Source organism: Oryctolagus cuniculus, chromosome 6 (genome assembly GCF_964237555.1).
Source record: "Oryctolagus cuniculus chromosome 6, mOryCun1.1, whole genome shotgun sequence".
NCBI lineage: Eukaryota > Metazoa > Chordata > Mammalia > Lagomorpha > Leporidae > Oryctolagus > Oryctolagus cuniculus.
Window position 1 is genome coordinate 40,340,554 of NC_091437.1, and position 14,296 is coordinate 40,354,849.

Consider the following 14,296-nt stretch of genomic DNA (forward strand, 5'->3'; position numbering starts at 1 on the left):
TTCTAAAAACACAGTGCCAAGAACACAGTAAGTTCTCCACAAATGGTGATGGTGGTGATAAACGATAGGATATTGTTATTGTTGCTATCAGCACTACCATCATCGTCACCTCACAGCCAATATCAACATAAATTTCAGTGACTTCATTTGTTCAATAAACAGTGCAGGACATACACCGTAGTGAAAGGCCTGAAATTTAGGGTCAGTATTATGTGTTGCCTTGACAAATGGTAAAAACCAGCAAGGCCACAATTACCCTGACCATAAGTTCCCATTCCACTCTTCCCATCCGCCTTCCCAGATAAAGCTCTTTCACCAAGTGGCCTTCCTTAACAAGAAGACTAGACAGCATTCTTGTTCTTCCCTAGATAGTAAGTTCCATTTTCTACTAGCCTACAGAATTATTCAAACAAATGGATCACAGCTTCTAAAAAGAAATTAGAAGTACCCCATCCTCCTAATACTACAGAGCTTCTTGCCTACAGCCCCTAGTTGTTCACTCTGCAGCTAAGTGCAGCCCCCTGCATGGCTAGCAGTGTCCCCTTTCCCAGGCAGTGAGTATACGGGATGATTACCACAGTGGACCTTCCCAGTACTGGGTGTTGTGTGTATGGCCATCCCCGCAGCCCAAGAATGAGAATCCCTTCTTCATCCATGAGATGGAGAGGAAGTGAAAACACCTCAAGCATGACCACTGATCCTGCCATTCACAACCCAGAGGAGAAAACATTTGGGTAAAGGGGCCTTTAGATCAATTGGATGGGTGATAAATGGAGAGGTAGAACATGCCATGTGAGCAGAGAGAGAAGCAGGACAGACTAGATGGAGGGGTGCAGGACAGCAATTTTTCAGATAAAATCATATTTGAGTCAACTGGCAATCCTCAGATGAAGATTCAGAAACATGATTAGCATGTAGCACTGTGCTAAAGTCACCCTACCCCTAGTTCTTACCCAGAGCACTTCCAGCGAGAGAGAGCATGCTGATTCCACACATAAGCCTGATGCTCTCTGTGTTTCAGATGGTGCTCTGAGGTCCAGGATTGTCTATGCCCGGTGTTGTTCTAGTTCTGTGTTTATTATTCATACCTCGAGTTGCTCGCTGTGTTGTTGAATCTTTCTCTGTTAGAATAGAGTAGTTGCCAACACCTGCTCTTGTCTGCTGTTTGTCACAGTCTACAGACAGCATGCTCAGACTCCATCTAGAGCAGCTGAGCCCTTAAATCATCCATCCAGCGCCAAACTTACTTTCCAAAAGTGGAAATAAGCACTTTGCTGCATTTCCTTCTTTGAAATTTCATTCGGCTCTCAATCTAGTCTCTCCCACTCTCTACATGTGCATATGTATGTGCATATATTTGTGTGAAAGACATATATAATATCTACTACATGTTTTAAATGAAGATAAGAACATTTACTATTTGAATACTTGCTGTGCTCCAAGCACTATATAAGGATGTTGCATACATTATCTCATTTAACCACTGCACAGCCCCAGAAGGTAAAAAGGGGTCCCCTGGATGAGAAAATTGAGTCCGGTAGATGTACAGTAACTGATACACAAACACACAGCTATTATATATAAAAATTCTTACTTGATTTTAGGATTACTTGAGTCTAAATTCATGCCTGGAACCTCTGTCCTATTCTGATACAATGTTTTTCATCACAACTCAAAATTCTTTGGCCAAAAATGTTAGAAGCTTGTTATTTAAAAAGTTTAAACCAACAGTGCAAGTTGAAAACCATCCTTTAACAGAAATAAACCAGTACTTAAATAAACTACTGGTTAGTAGAAATTACTACCACATCTTTGTATAAATGCAAGGTTGGTTTGTCTTCTTTCAAATCAAATCAAATACTACTCAAGCTGAGTGATCTCCAAACTAGATGCATCATGAATACTAGTGGACCTGCTGTTAAATATCATTCTAAACATCTGAAACCATATTTTCACCCTCTACAGCTCTGCAGGTTAGTTCCATAGTAATCTGAATTAATATGTCTTTTGTGGACACCATAGAGGAGAAACAGTCCAAACAGTATTTGGAGAAGAAAAAGACTTGTGTTGTCTTAGTTGAGACTTTGCGGTCAAGATTTCATTATGACTTCTTTTAGAGACCAAATTCCAATAAATTATGCAAAACCTAGATATGCCCATCTGCAATAGCCAAAAAGAACACTGTGGAAAAAGCTGTGTAGAAAGTAATGGGGTGGTTGAAATGGGTGTTTTATAAGGCCTAAAACCTCATTTCCTCCTATACAAGTCTAAGACCTGATTTAAGATCCTTGTCTTTTGTTCTATCAGAAAGAAGACTTCAATAAGACTCCATCAAAGTGGTCCAGAGAGAAGCATGATACAACAGCAGACTCATAGAATGGCAAATGCTATAAACAGCACTCTGGCCTCAGAATCAGCTCTTAAAGCATTCGGATCTGGCTAAAAAATCCATGAGAGTATTTCAGGCATGTAAAGCCAAGACACTGTGGCAAAAAATGACCTATTGAAAGATCTCTGTGAGTGAGATCCCAGAGGAAAGAACGGGCCATCAAAGAAGGAGGTACCTTTCTCTAAAGGGAGGAGAGAACTTGCATTTTGATTATGGACTTGTCTAAATAAGGTCAAATTTTGTGAACTCAAGAGGCTTCCATAGCCTTGGCAGCTCATGACAAGAGCCTCAGGAGATTACTGATGTCATAAATAAGAGTGCCAACTGTTAAATCAACAACAGGATTCATTGTGCACTTACTCCCCATGTAGGATCTCTGTCCTTAATGTATAGTACTATGCAAATTAATAGTAAAACCAGCCTTCAAATAGTACTCTATACTTTGTGTTTCTGTGTGAGTGCAGTCTGTTGAAATCTTTACTTAGTATATACTAAGTTGATCTTCTGTATATAAAGAAAATTAAAAATGGATCTTAATGAAGAATGAGATGGGAGAGGGAGTAGGAGATAGAATGGTTTCAGTGTGGGAGGGTGGTTATGGGGCGGGGAACCACTATAAACCAAAAGTCGTATTTTCAAAATTTCTATTTATTAAATAAAAGTGGTTTTTTTGTTTGTTTTTTTGTTTTGTTTTGTTTTGTTTTGTTTTGTTTTGTTTTACACAGGCGGAGTGGACAGTGAGAGAGAGAGACAGAGAGAAAGGTCTTCCTTTGCCGTTGGTTCACCCTCCAGTGGCCGCCACGGCCGGCGCACTGCGGCCTGCGCACCGCACTGATCCAAAGGCAGGAGCCAGGTGCTTCTGCTGGTCTCCCTTGGGGTGCAGGGCCCAAGCACTTGGGCCATCCTCCACTGCACGCCCGGGCCACAGCAGAGAGCTGGACAGGAAGAGGGGCAACCAGGACAGAATCTGGCACCCCGACAGGCGGAGGATTAGCCTACTGAGCCTTGACGCTGGACCAAAAGTTTTCTTAAAAACAAAACAAAACAAAAGTGGTCCAGAGATAGTACTAATCTTCAGAAATGGGACTGAATTTCCTGCCCCTCTGAGTATTTTAGTAGAGTGAGAAGGTTTATTTTAGGAAATCATGTGTTTTCTGAAAGTAATCCATCAGCTTAAGAAAAATACCAAATGTTGATATAAATTTGGCATGGGAGCTACTCTTGCTTATGTGACCAGATCTCTGTTTTCTTCCAGGAAAGCTACACTATGTGGGAGTTCAAGCAAGGATTTTCAATGGACTGGATGTTCAATATAATGTCAGGTTTAATAAAGTAGCTGAACTTAACCAGGAAGATTGCTTTATTGAGAAATCTCATCCTAAAGGAAATTATTTAACCAATTACTCAAGGAATCATAAAGTGCTGAATTTTATAGGGACATAAAGCATCTGGATCAGGAGATTATGACCTCAGGTCTGTGGAGTCTTCCTAGAGATTGTAGGTAGACCTCAGTGGTCTCATTAATAATAAATACACACAGATTCATTCATGTTCATGTGTAAATATTTGTTTCATTAGTTTTTCTCTAGAGAAGAAAGTAGAAAACATCTATCCATGTTTTAAAGGTTTAGGTGCCACTGATTTTGATCAATGTTTGTTTATCTGTGAGCATACTGGTGTCCAGGGAGGTCAGGTGATGTTACAGAATCATAAAGCTGGAGAGAAGCAGAACTGCCAGTCATCGTCTCTTCTGATTCCCAGACCAAGGCTCACACACTTCTTCTAAGTGACCTACAATGGTAGGATTTCTTCTGTGGCTGCATCTGAGCTGCAGCCTATAACTAGGATTGTCAGAAAACAGAAACTTAAAATATTTTGCTCAAGAATAGGAGGTTGATATATTGAGTGCATTTATATCTAAGATTTGGAATAGTGGAGTTTCTTAGTTTGAATTTCCCCAAAAAAGAACCTGAGATAGGCACTTGGACTTAAATAATTTAATTTGTTGGTGATGCCAGGAATCTATGAGGGAGTAAGGGAATAAGACAGAGAAGGGATAAAAGTCAGTGACTGGTATAGGAATTACAAGGGTAACACTATGGAAATAGGGCACCATCTTGGGACCTCATGGCTCATAGATACGCCTCCATAAGGGCAAGAAAGAAGTGCCACTTATCTTTTACCTGCCATCTGTCACTAACTGAGGAATTTTCTTGGCCATAAAGAAATGATATGGGAATCATATATGGGCACTGTCTCCCAGAAACACCCAGGGACAGGAAGGTTTTCACAACACCTGTTAAGAGATGTTTTAAGAGGTAAAGGAAGGAAGACATATCTGTGGATTTGAGTACCAGTAGATCATAACATGTGGGGGAAAGGGGAATTTTATAAGTCATCTATTACTACAACCTCTTATATAACGGATGTAAATGACGTAAAATTAAGATTCTCTATTTAATACAAGTTAAAATAACAATCTATTCTATTATCTTCAATATTAAAACATAGTTTTTTTGTTTGTTTGCTTGTTTGTGGTGTTGCTTTTTTTTTTTTTCAAGGTCATCTCCATCCTTTGTTGCTTTAATTTATGTGGAGAAAAAATTTACAGGGGTCTTCCACTGGTGGCCAACTTCTATTTTGAAGCTACACAAAATACAATCAAAATATCTTCTCAATGACTCCCTATAAGAGCCAGATTACAATGTAGTCCGCCATGATTCCCACCTTCTAGAATCTAAGATGTTGTATAAACTCCTCCCACACTGAATAAAGCTTATTCATGTACCCAACAGAACACTATAGAAATGACAGAATGCAACTTCAAATACTAAGTCACAGAAGTTACTATAGTTTCAGATTATTCACAGAGGAAAGCCACAGCCATGTCGTGAGGATAACCAAGAAGTCCTGTAGAGAGGTCTACATAGGGAAGAACTGAAATCTGCCAAGAGTCATCCAAGTCAGCTGTTTTGGAAATGGATCCTCATTGTTCGCCAAGCTTTCAGATGACTACAAGTGCAGCCAACATTTTGACTGCAAGTTCGTGAGAGACCCCGAGCCAGAAACCCCCAGCTATGCTGCTCCCAGATTCCTGACAAAGAAAATGTGTCAGGTAATATAAAGGCATTACCAAAGAATGTGGAAAACAGAACAAGATAATTTTTTTTTCTAGTGCAAAATTTTTTGAAATCCTTCGTTTATTAATAGTATGTATTTTCCGATGAGCTTTTTGAAGATTCCTCATACAACTTAAGGGTTTTAAGCCACTGAGCTTCAGCGTAATTTGCTACATAGCCTAGATACCTGGTACTTAGGCTTTTTGGTACTTAAAGACAGAGACTGCCAGTCTTCTAAGAAACGCCCCCCCTTTTGCCTTCTTTCTTCCTTGGTGGGGCCTGGTTTTCTGTTTCTTTACTTCCTTATAGGACCAATCCTATATGTGAATATATGTATTTTAGGTTCAGTTTGTATTCGTCAAATCTCTTTGCTGAAAGTGACAGAAACTCACATTCTCCCAGTTTACACATAAAAAGAAAGGCTATGTTGTCTCACATAACTCAATTTCCATAAGAGGGGATGTGGCCTTCATGACAGTTGGAACCATGAACTTAAATAACACATGAGCGCTTCCTCTTTCTTTTCTGATTTTTATTCTACATTTTGGCTTCCTTTTCAAAAGAAGTTATACCAGTTTTTACATAGCTTTTATGAAGCTAACTGTGTGGCTGGAAACCAAACACTGTTCCTTCCTGCCTGGTAGCTCCAGTTAAATCTTAGGGAAGAATTGCAATTGGTCTGACTTAGACCGTGTTCCTATCTCTAGATCACTGGGAATGGCAACACTTTATCATGCCCAGGTCGATGCTGTGTACATCCCTGTGACTGGGGGTATATCACATGGAGGGTTAGGAAAATGTTAGAGGAGCAGGTAATCCTAAAATGAAAGTGATCTTTGGACCAAGAGACAATAATGTCTGCTGTCTTAGCTAGACAGGATGTCCATCATATCTGGATGAATGTGGAATGCACAGATTACTTTCTGGTGTAAAATCAGTACATCCTATTAAAAATGTGATATGCTAATCTCTAAAAACCAAAGGATATACTTAAGAGCATGGTTGCTGGTAGTAAAAAAAAAATTCTATCAAAAGATAGTGTGGAATAACCACCACATAGAACAAAGTTTGCTCAGATGAGGACTTGGATTTCAAGCACAGAAACATAGGGGTTCATGCTCAAGGTCATGGCTTCTCCACAACAGTATAACACACTAGACTTACAGTTCTATGTGAGGTAGTTTGAGATTTTTATTCTGAATAATTATTTCCAGGAGATAAGCTATCATAGTTTTTATTTTTCACTTTTCTATATTTTTTTTCCTTTCTCATGTACCAAGGTAGACTCACAGTCATCCTTGTGGTAACAGCTGTCTTGCTAGCATCCATCCCAAGATAGAGTATAGTCTCATTTTTAAAGATTTATTTATTTATTTGAAAGGCAGAGTTACAGAGAGGCAGAGGCAGAGGCAGAGAGAGAGAGATCCTCCTTCCATTGTTTCACTCTCCAGATGGCTACACCAGCCAGAGCTGCACCGATCCGAAGCCAGGAGCTTTTTCCCGGTCTCCCTTGTGGGTGCAGGGGCCCAAGGATTTGGGCCATCTTCTATTTTCCTCCCAGGCAATAGCAGAGAGCTGGTTCAGAAGTGGAGCAGCTGGGACTTGAACCAGCACCCATATGGGATGCTGGCACTGCAGGGGCAGCTTTACCCACTATGTCACAGTTCCGGCCCCTATAGTATAGTCTTATGATGGAGAAGATGGTCATCTGAATACACAGTCTAGATTTGGATCACTGCTTTGCTCCATATTAGATTTATAATTTTGTGCAAGGTCTTTAAACTTGCCTTGTCTCAATTGTGCCTCATGATAGAATTTGGAATCATAATACTATTTCACGTGCATATTAAAAATTAAATGAATTAATGTATACAAAATTCTCATACTAACATCTCATTTATATGTGCCACATATATCCTAGCAATTGCCATTGCTATTATTATTATAATTACCCTTTAAGTGATGGTATTGTACTTAATGCTATTCCCATGGAAATTTATGCATACCCTAGGATATTGCAATTGGAGTATGTCACCCATTTGAATATCGACTGCTCCTTAAGTTGAGGAAAAAGAGAAACTTGAAAATTGTCTTTCTAAGCACTCAGTGGATTTGATCACAGTCTCTATTAAGAGACTGGCAAGACAAATGAGTTAGAATAATTTGTGGGACATTCTGATGGGAAATAGAGATCTCTTATAATACTGTAAATCCAGTCATCTGGTAAAGTCTGTACTGATTGCATATAGATCTGTCTTCAAGAAATATAAAAACAAATATATCCCAATGCACTTCCATAAGAAATGAGTATTCATCTGTGAGTTGCTGGTTTTCCAATTGCAGTAACAAAGATTTAAACAATATTTAGGACTCAACATATCCATCATAAAAGCTAATCTTTCCTAATGCCCATTTTTATCCAACCACAGTGTATAGTTAAATGCTAGCACTGAGAAGCACCGTATTTAGAAAAGAACAAGGCAAGATCATCGACCACAGCTATTTATACACTCCTCCAGCTCAAATATTTCAGACTGTGCACACTTGCTACTGACAGGGCTTACTTTTTAAAATTCTTTAAAACTACTGCATAAAACATTGTTGAAAGGTGTAGCAGTTAGACCATTACATCAGTAATCACAAAGCTTTAAAAAGTAAACAATACTTCAAGATCATTCAGTACACCTAGCTGGGTAGCATTTTACTAAATATTTTTAAGACTTCTATCCTCAAACCACAGAAGGGCTTAAAGAAGCAGTGTAATTATGACACAAGCACAACACTCTCTATGGCAGTCATAGTTAATTTCCAAACAAGCCTGAACTCAGCATGAGAACACCTTTCAATGCAGCTTTCTAGATTAATACATCAAATCAATGAGCAGTAGCGTAAAACTGAAATCTGTTAACCTTGACCCAATGGTGGATAGCTGAATTCAACACAGGATACTCAATTTCCATACTAATCTCATGATATCATTCAAATTCTTCAGTTATGTAAACCAGACTGATTGGGCCACCCCCACATTGTTCTGCTGAACAGTCAGCTCATCTCAGTTACCATGCTAGTGAAATCCCTTTCCTGGGCATGGTCATAAGCTCTTCTGGTGAAAATCACAAATTTTTAATGGAGCAAAATTAATACCATACAATGTACATTTTAAAGTGCATGATTCGTTGCATTTTATTGCGTTCACAAAGTTGTACAGCACTGTCATTGTCTAATTCTAGAATATTTCCATCACCCCATAAAGAATCCCTGCATCCATTAGCAATCACTCCCCTATTCCTCACTCTCCTCTCACTATTCCAGCTCCTGGGAATCACTAACATATTTTTTGCCTCTATAGATTTCCCAATTTTGAATATTTCATATAAATGGAATTGTATAATACATTGCCTTCTATTCCTAGTTCCTTTCACTTGGTATACTATTGTGAAGTTTCATCCATGTTGTTACACATATCAATACTTCTTTCTTTTTGTGTAAATGATAATATTTCAGAGCTGGAACAGTGGCCTAGGCAGGTTATGCTACTGCCTACAGAGATGACAACCCATCTTGGCTCTTCCACTAATGGATGTGAAAGCAGAGGAAGACAGCCCAAGTGCTTGGGCCCCTGCACTCATGTGGGAGACTCAGAAGAAATTCCTGGGTCCTGGCTTCGGCCTGGCCCAGCTCTGGCCATTTGGAGTGTGAACCAGCAGATGGAAGATCTCTATGTCTCTCCCTCTCTCTCTCTGTATTTCTACCTTTCAAATAAGTAAAAGAAATCTTTTTAAAAAATAAATAAAATCTGTTAATTAAATTAAAAATTAACATTTCATTTTGTGATATACCACATTTTTTTCCATTAACAGTTGATAGGGATTTAAATAGTTTCTATTTTGGGCTATTATAAAACAACAACACCGCTATCAACATTCATATTCAAGTTTCTAAATGGTGTTGTGTTTTCAATTCCTTTGCACATATATGCTTCAGGGTGAAATTACAAAGTCACATGATGACTCAATATTTAAGTGTGGAGGAACTAACAGACTATTTTGCAAAGTAGTTGTACACTATCACATTCATACCAGCAATGTATAGGATTCTAACTTATCTACTTCCTCACAAACACCCACAATTATATTTGTTTTGAATCATACTCATCCTACTGGATGGGACTGTTACTTTACTGTGCTTTTGGTTTGAATTTCTCCACTAACTGAAAATAGTTAGCATGTCTTCACATACTTATTAGCCACTTATCCTTGGGGAACTATTTTTCAAATACTTTGCTAAATTTTAATTGGGAAATTGGTCTTTTCATTGTTGATTTTTTTTTTTTTTTTTTTTTTTTTTTGGACAGGCAGAGTGGACAGTGAGTGAGAGAGACAGAGAGAAAGGTCTTCCTTTTGCCATTGGTTCACCCTCCAATGGCCACCGCGGCCCGTGCGCTGCGGCCGGCCGGCCGGTGTACCACGGTGATCCGATGGCAGGAGCCAGAGTACTTATCCTGGTCTCCCATGGGGTGCAGGGCCCAAGCACCTGGGCCATCCTCCACTGCACTCCCTGGCCACAGCAGAGAGCTGGCCTGGAAGAGGGGCAACCGGGACAGAATCCGGCGCCCCGACCAGGACTAGAACCTGGTGTGCCGGCACCGCAAGGCGGAGGATTAGCCTAGTGAGCCGCAGCGCCGGCCAATTTTTAAGAGCTCTTTTATTGTGATTATTCAGCCCTCATCAGATATGATTTGTAGATGTTTTCTCCTACTTTTTAGGTTGCCTTTTCACTTTCTTGAAAGAATCCTTGAAGTAAAAAGATTTTAATTTTGATAATAACCAATTAATTACTGAGTTGTTTCTTTTTTTAAATTTTATTTTACAAGTTTCATGTATTTCATAGATACAGATTTAAGAACATAATGATACTTTCCCCCATACCATCTCTCCCCCTGCACTCCAACCCTTCTTCCTCCTCCCTCTCAAATTCCCACTCTTAATTGCTCAAACATATATTTTTGGTTTACTTAATGATCATATAGTTAACTCTATAGATGGCTAGATGATACGGTAGGTCTATATTCAGATTTCTGAAGTATCTCCATACTGTCTTCCACAGCGGCTGGACCAGTTTGCATTCTCACCAGCAGTGGATTAGGGTACCTTTTCCCCCACATCCTTCACAGAATTTGTTATTTGTTGATTTCTGTATGAGAGCCTTTCTAATTGGAGTGAGGTGGAACCTTAGTTGTTTCTAGTTTTGTGTTATATCTAAGAAGTTTTTGTTTAATCCAAAGTCAACATATTTTCATATTTTCTTCTAAGAGCTTTATGGTTTTAGCTCTCATATTTGTTTTTGATAAATTAGTATCAACTGAATTTTAATAGTAACAAAAACCTTGTTTCAATTTAATTCCATTTCCTTATCTTCTTTCATGCTATTATTGTCAAATTATATCTCTATATATTTTATGTCCATAAACACAGACTAACAGCTTTTGTTTTCAGCTGTCTTCTGATTTCATATCAGACAGGAAGGAAATTAGTGTTATAAACAATGCATTCATCCTATTATCTGTTAGTTACATGTATCCTTCATGTATCCTTTCATTTCAGCCTGAAGGATTCCTTTAGTATTTCTTTTATGGCAAGTTCTACTGAATTTTCTATTTTTCTTGATCTGAGAATATTGTAATTTCTCTTTGGTTTTTGAGTGACAGTGTTGCAGGTATATAAATTATTTGTTGACAATTTTTCTTTCAGGGCTTTGAATATTTACTTCACTGCCTTTTGTTCTCCACAGTTTCTCATGATAAATAAGCTGTTAATATTATTGAGAAGCCGTAGCATATTAAGATTCATTTCTCTCTTGCAGATTTCAAGATGTGGCTTTTAATGGGTAGGGTTGTAGCACAGAAGATAAAGTCACCACCTGCAATACCAGCATCCCATATGGGTGACACGTTGATATTCCAGCTACTCCATTTCCTATCCAGCTCCCTAATGGCAAATAGAAAATGGTCTAAGTACTTGAGTCCCTGCCATTCACTTGGGAGACCCAGATAAACTTCTGGCTCCTGGCTTTAGTTTGGCCCAGCTTTGGCCATTGCAGCCATCTGGGGGAGTGAATCAATGAATGGAAGCTCTCTCTTACTGTCTCCCTCTCTTTGTGTAACTATGATGTTAAATAGATAAACAAATCTTTTTAAAAAGATTTGGCTTTTGCTATTTTAATTATGTGTCCAGATGTACATCTCTTTAATTGTATCCCGCATGTGGCTTTTTGACCCTCATGGGTTTGAAGATTAACGCTTTTCACCAAATTTGGAGAATTTGTGTCTATTATTTCTTTAAATATTCCCTATCTCCCCCTTTCCTTTTTTTCCTTTCCTTCTTCAGTTCACATTACGTATGTGTTTGCATACATGATGACCTCTCATGGGTCTATGATACTGTGCTTATTTTTCTTTATTCTCTTTTCTATTTAGTCCTCAAATTGGGTAACCCCAAATAACCCACTGTCATGTTTTCTAGCTCTATCTTCTGCTTTTGAAAATCTGTTAGTTCTTCATATTAAATTTTCATTTCAGTTATTGTACTTTTAAACTCCAGATTACATATTTTTATAAAAAGTAATTTAACATTTTAAATATTATTTATTTGAAAGAGAGAGAGAGAGTACCCTCATCATATTTGCACCCCAAATTCTCCCAAGAAACCCCAACTAGGGTTGAAGCTGGGAGGTAGAAACTCAGTCCAGGTCCCCTACATGTGTGGCAGAAACTCAATTACCTGAGCCATCACCAGTGCCTCCTAGGGCTTGTTTCAGCAAGAAGCTGGTGTCAGGAATAGAACTAAGTATTGAATCCAGGCCCACTGACACATGCATCTTAGCAGGTACCTTAACCTCTAAATCAAATCCTAATATTTTTAATATTTTTAATCTCCATATAGATATTCCCTGTTTACCAAGATATTAATTGCCATATTTTATTTGTTTAGACATATTTCTTCTTAGTTCTTTGAACGTATTTCAAATATTTTGATGTGAAGTCTTATTTAGTAAGTCCAAGATCTGGGCTTCCCTCATGGAAAATACTTTTTTTTTTAAGATTTAGTTATTTATTTGAAAAGCAGAGTTACAGAGAGGCAGAGGCAGAGAGAGAGAGAGAGAAAAATCTTCCATTTTCTGGTTCACTCCCCAGATGAACACAACAGCTGGAGTTGCATTAATCTGAAGCCAGGAGCCAGGAGCATCCTCCGGGTCTCCCATGCAGGTGCAGGGGCCCAAGGACTTGGGCAATCTTCTACTGTTTTCCCAGGCCATAGCAGAGAGCTGGATCAGAAATAGAAGAGCTGAAACTTGAACCACCGCCCATATGGGATGCCAGCACTACAGACAGCAGCTTTACCTGCTACGCCACAGTGCCACAGCGCTGGCCCCAGATAACCCTTTTTACCTATGTATGAGCTAGTTTCTTTTATCTAGGTATGTCTTTTTTTTGTTGTTGAAAATCAAACATGTTAAATATTACAAAAGGGCAAATCTGAAAATCTTTCTCTACCCCTCACTCTCTGCCACTCCCCCACTGCCCACATGTGATGTGTTGGGGAATGGATTTGTTGTGCGTTGAGGTGTGCCTTCAACACTAACACAGACAGCTCACAACTCCTAGTCTTAACGTCCTCCTGTCATATAGCCTCAGGGCCAATCATAGATGGAGCTTAAGACCTTCTAAGGTCTCCTTGAACATGTAGACAGTACATGCCATGTGTGCACCTTCATATTTATGCATGACCTTCTAGATTCCAAGGAATAAATCAAAACTTTCAAAGACTACATTAGCCTATGTCAAATACTTAGTTATATTAACACAAAGCTAATACCATACTCATGGATATCTCATTCCTTATCTGTTAAAAATTTATAGTTAGTCCTAGTTAGTCCATTGTTTGCCCCAACTGTTATTCACCACCTCAAGGTAATTCAATGATAAAAAAACAAAATTGCCTCTGATTATTTTCAACAAATATTCCCAGGAAAGAGCCTATTCACACTGGGTGAGCTGCTACGCAGGTCTAATAATGGCAGTCTCTTGAGTAAGTTCTTCCCAGAAACCATTAGACAAGTGAGATGATCCTAACTCTCTCTTAGAAAGGGGGCTTTGAAGATAGTCAGCTCTATACTGCCCCCTTCAGCAGCTGCCAGGCTGCAGGTTTCAGTCATTGCAAATGTACTCTCTTCCTTTTCAGGGATAATGTGTAACTAGTAGTGGGAATTTCAACAGAGAAATTTAAAACACAAAGCTCACTATTCTTACCCATATCCTGCCATTTTTCTTGAATATAAAAGCTCCTTTTGTTTCTATAGGTCTTTTGCTGATTTCCAGAGTTCATTTTGTTAATTTTCCCTTATTCATGTTTCTTTTATGAGCAAGAGGATTCTTAGAAGTCATTATGTCACTATTTTCTCTGATGTTGCAAATTAATTCTATATTTGTCTGTACACATCACTGTGTGTATGGGTTATATAGACTTGTAGAACCAGAACTCTTATCATGGCTGATAGGACTCAACACGATCTTACTCCCTGCTTTCCTCTTTAACAGCTATTCCTCATCAATGATAAACCATTCCTGTGGCTCCATTACTGCATCTCAAACATCACAACATCACATGACCACAAACTTTGCGTTTGGTATTCTCTCTGCCTGGAATTTTCTCCCACTAGAAGAAATGTCTCACTCTTCTAACCCTACCTCAGATATCACCTTCTTAGAGAGGCTACCCCTGCCTCCTTT

General features: G+C 38.8%; 2 long non-coding RNA genes across 2 annotated transcripts in view; one reads left to right on the forward strand and one right to left on the reverse strand.

The window, feature by feature from the left end:
• LOC138850202 (uncharacterized) overlaps positions 1 to 14,296 on the reverse strand; it is a 162,484-nt gene that overhangs the window by 33,734 nt on the left and 114,454 nt on the right. The window lies entirely within an intron of this gene.
• LOC127490700 (uncharacterized) overlaps positions 5,272 to 14,296 on the forward strand; it is a 38,062-nt gene continuing 29,037 nt past the window's right edge. The window contains exon 1 of the long non-coding RNA XR_011389424.1: positions 5,272 to 5,504. This is a non-coding gene — a long non-coding RNA (uncharacterized lncRNA). The remainder of the gene's footprint in view (positions 5,505 to 14,296) is intronic.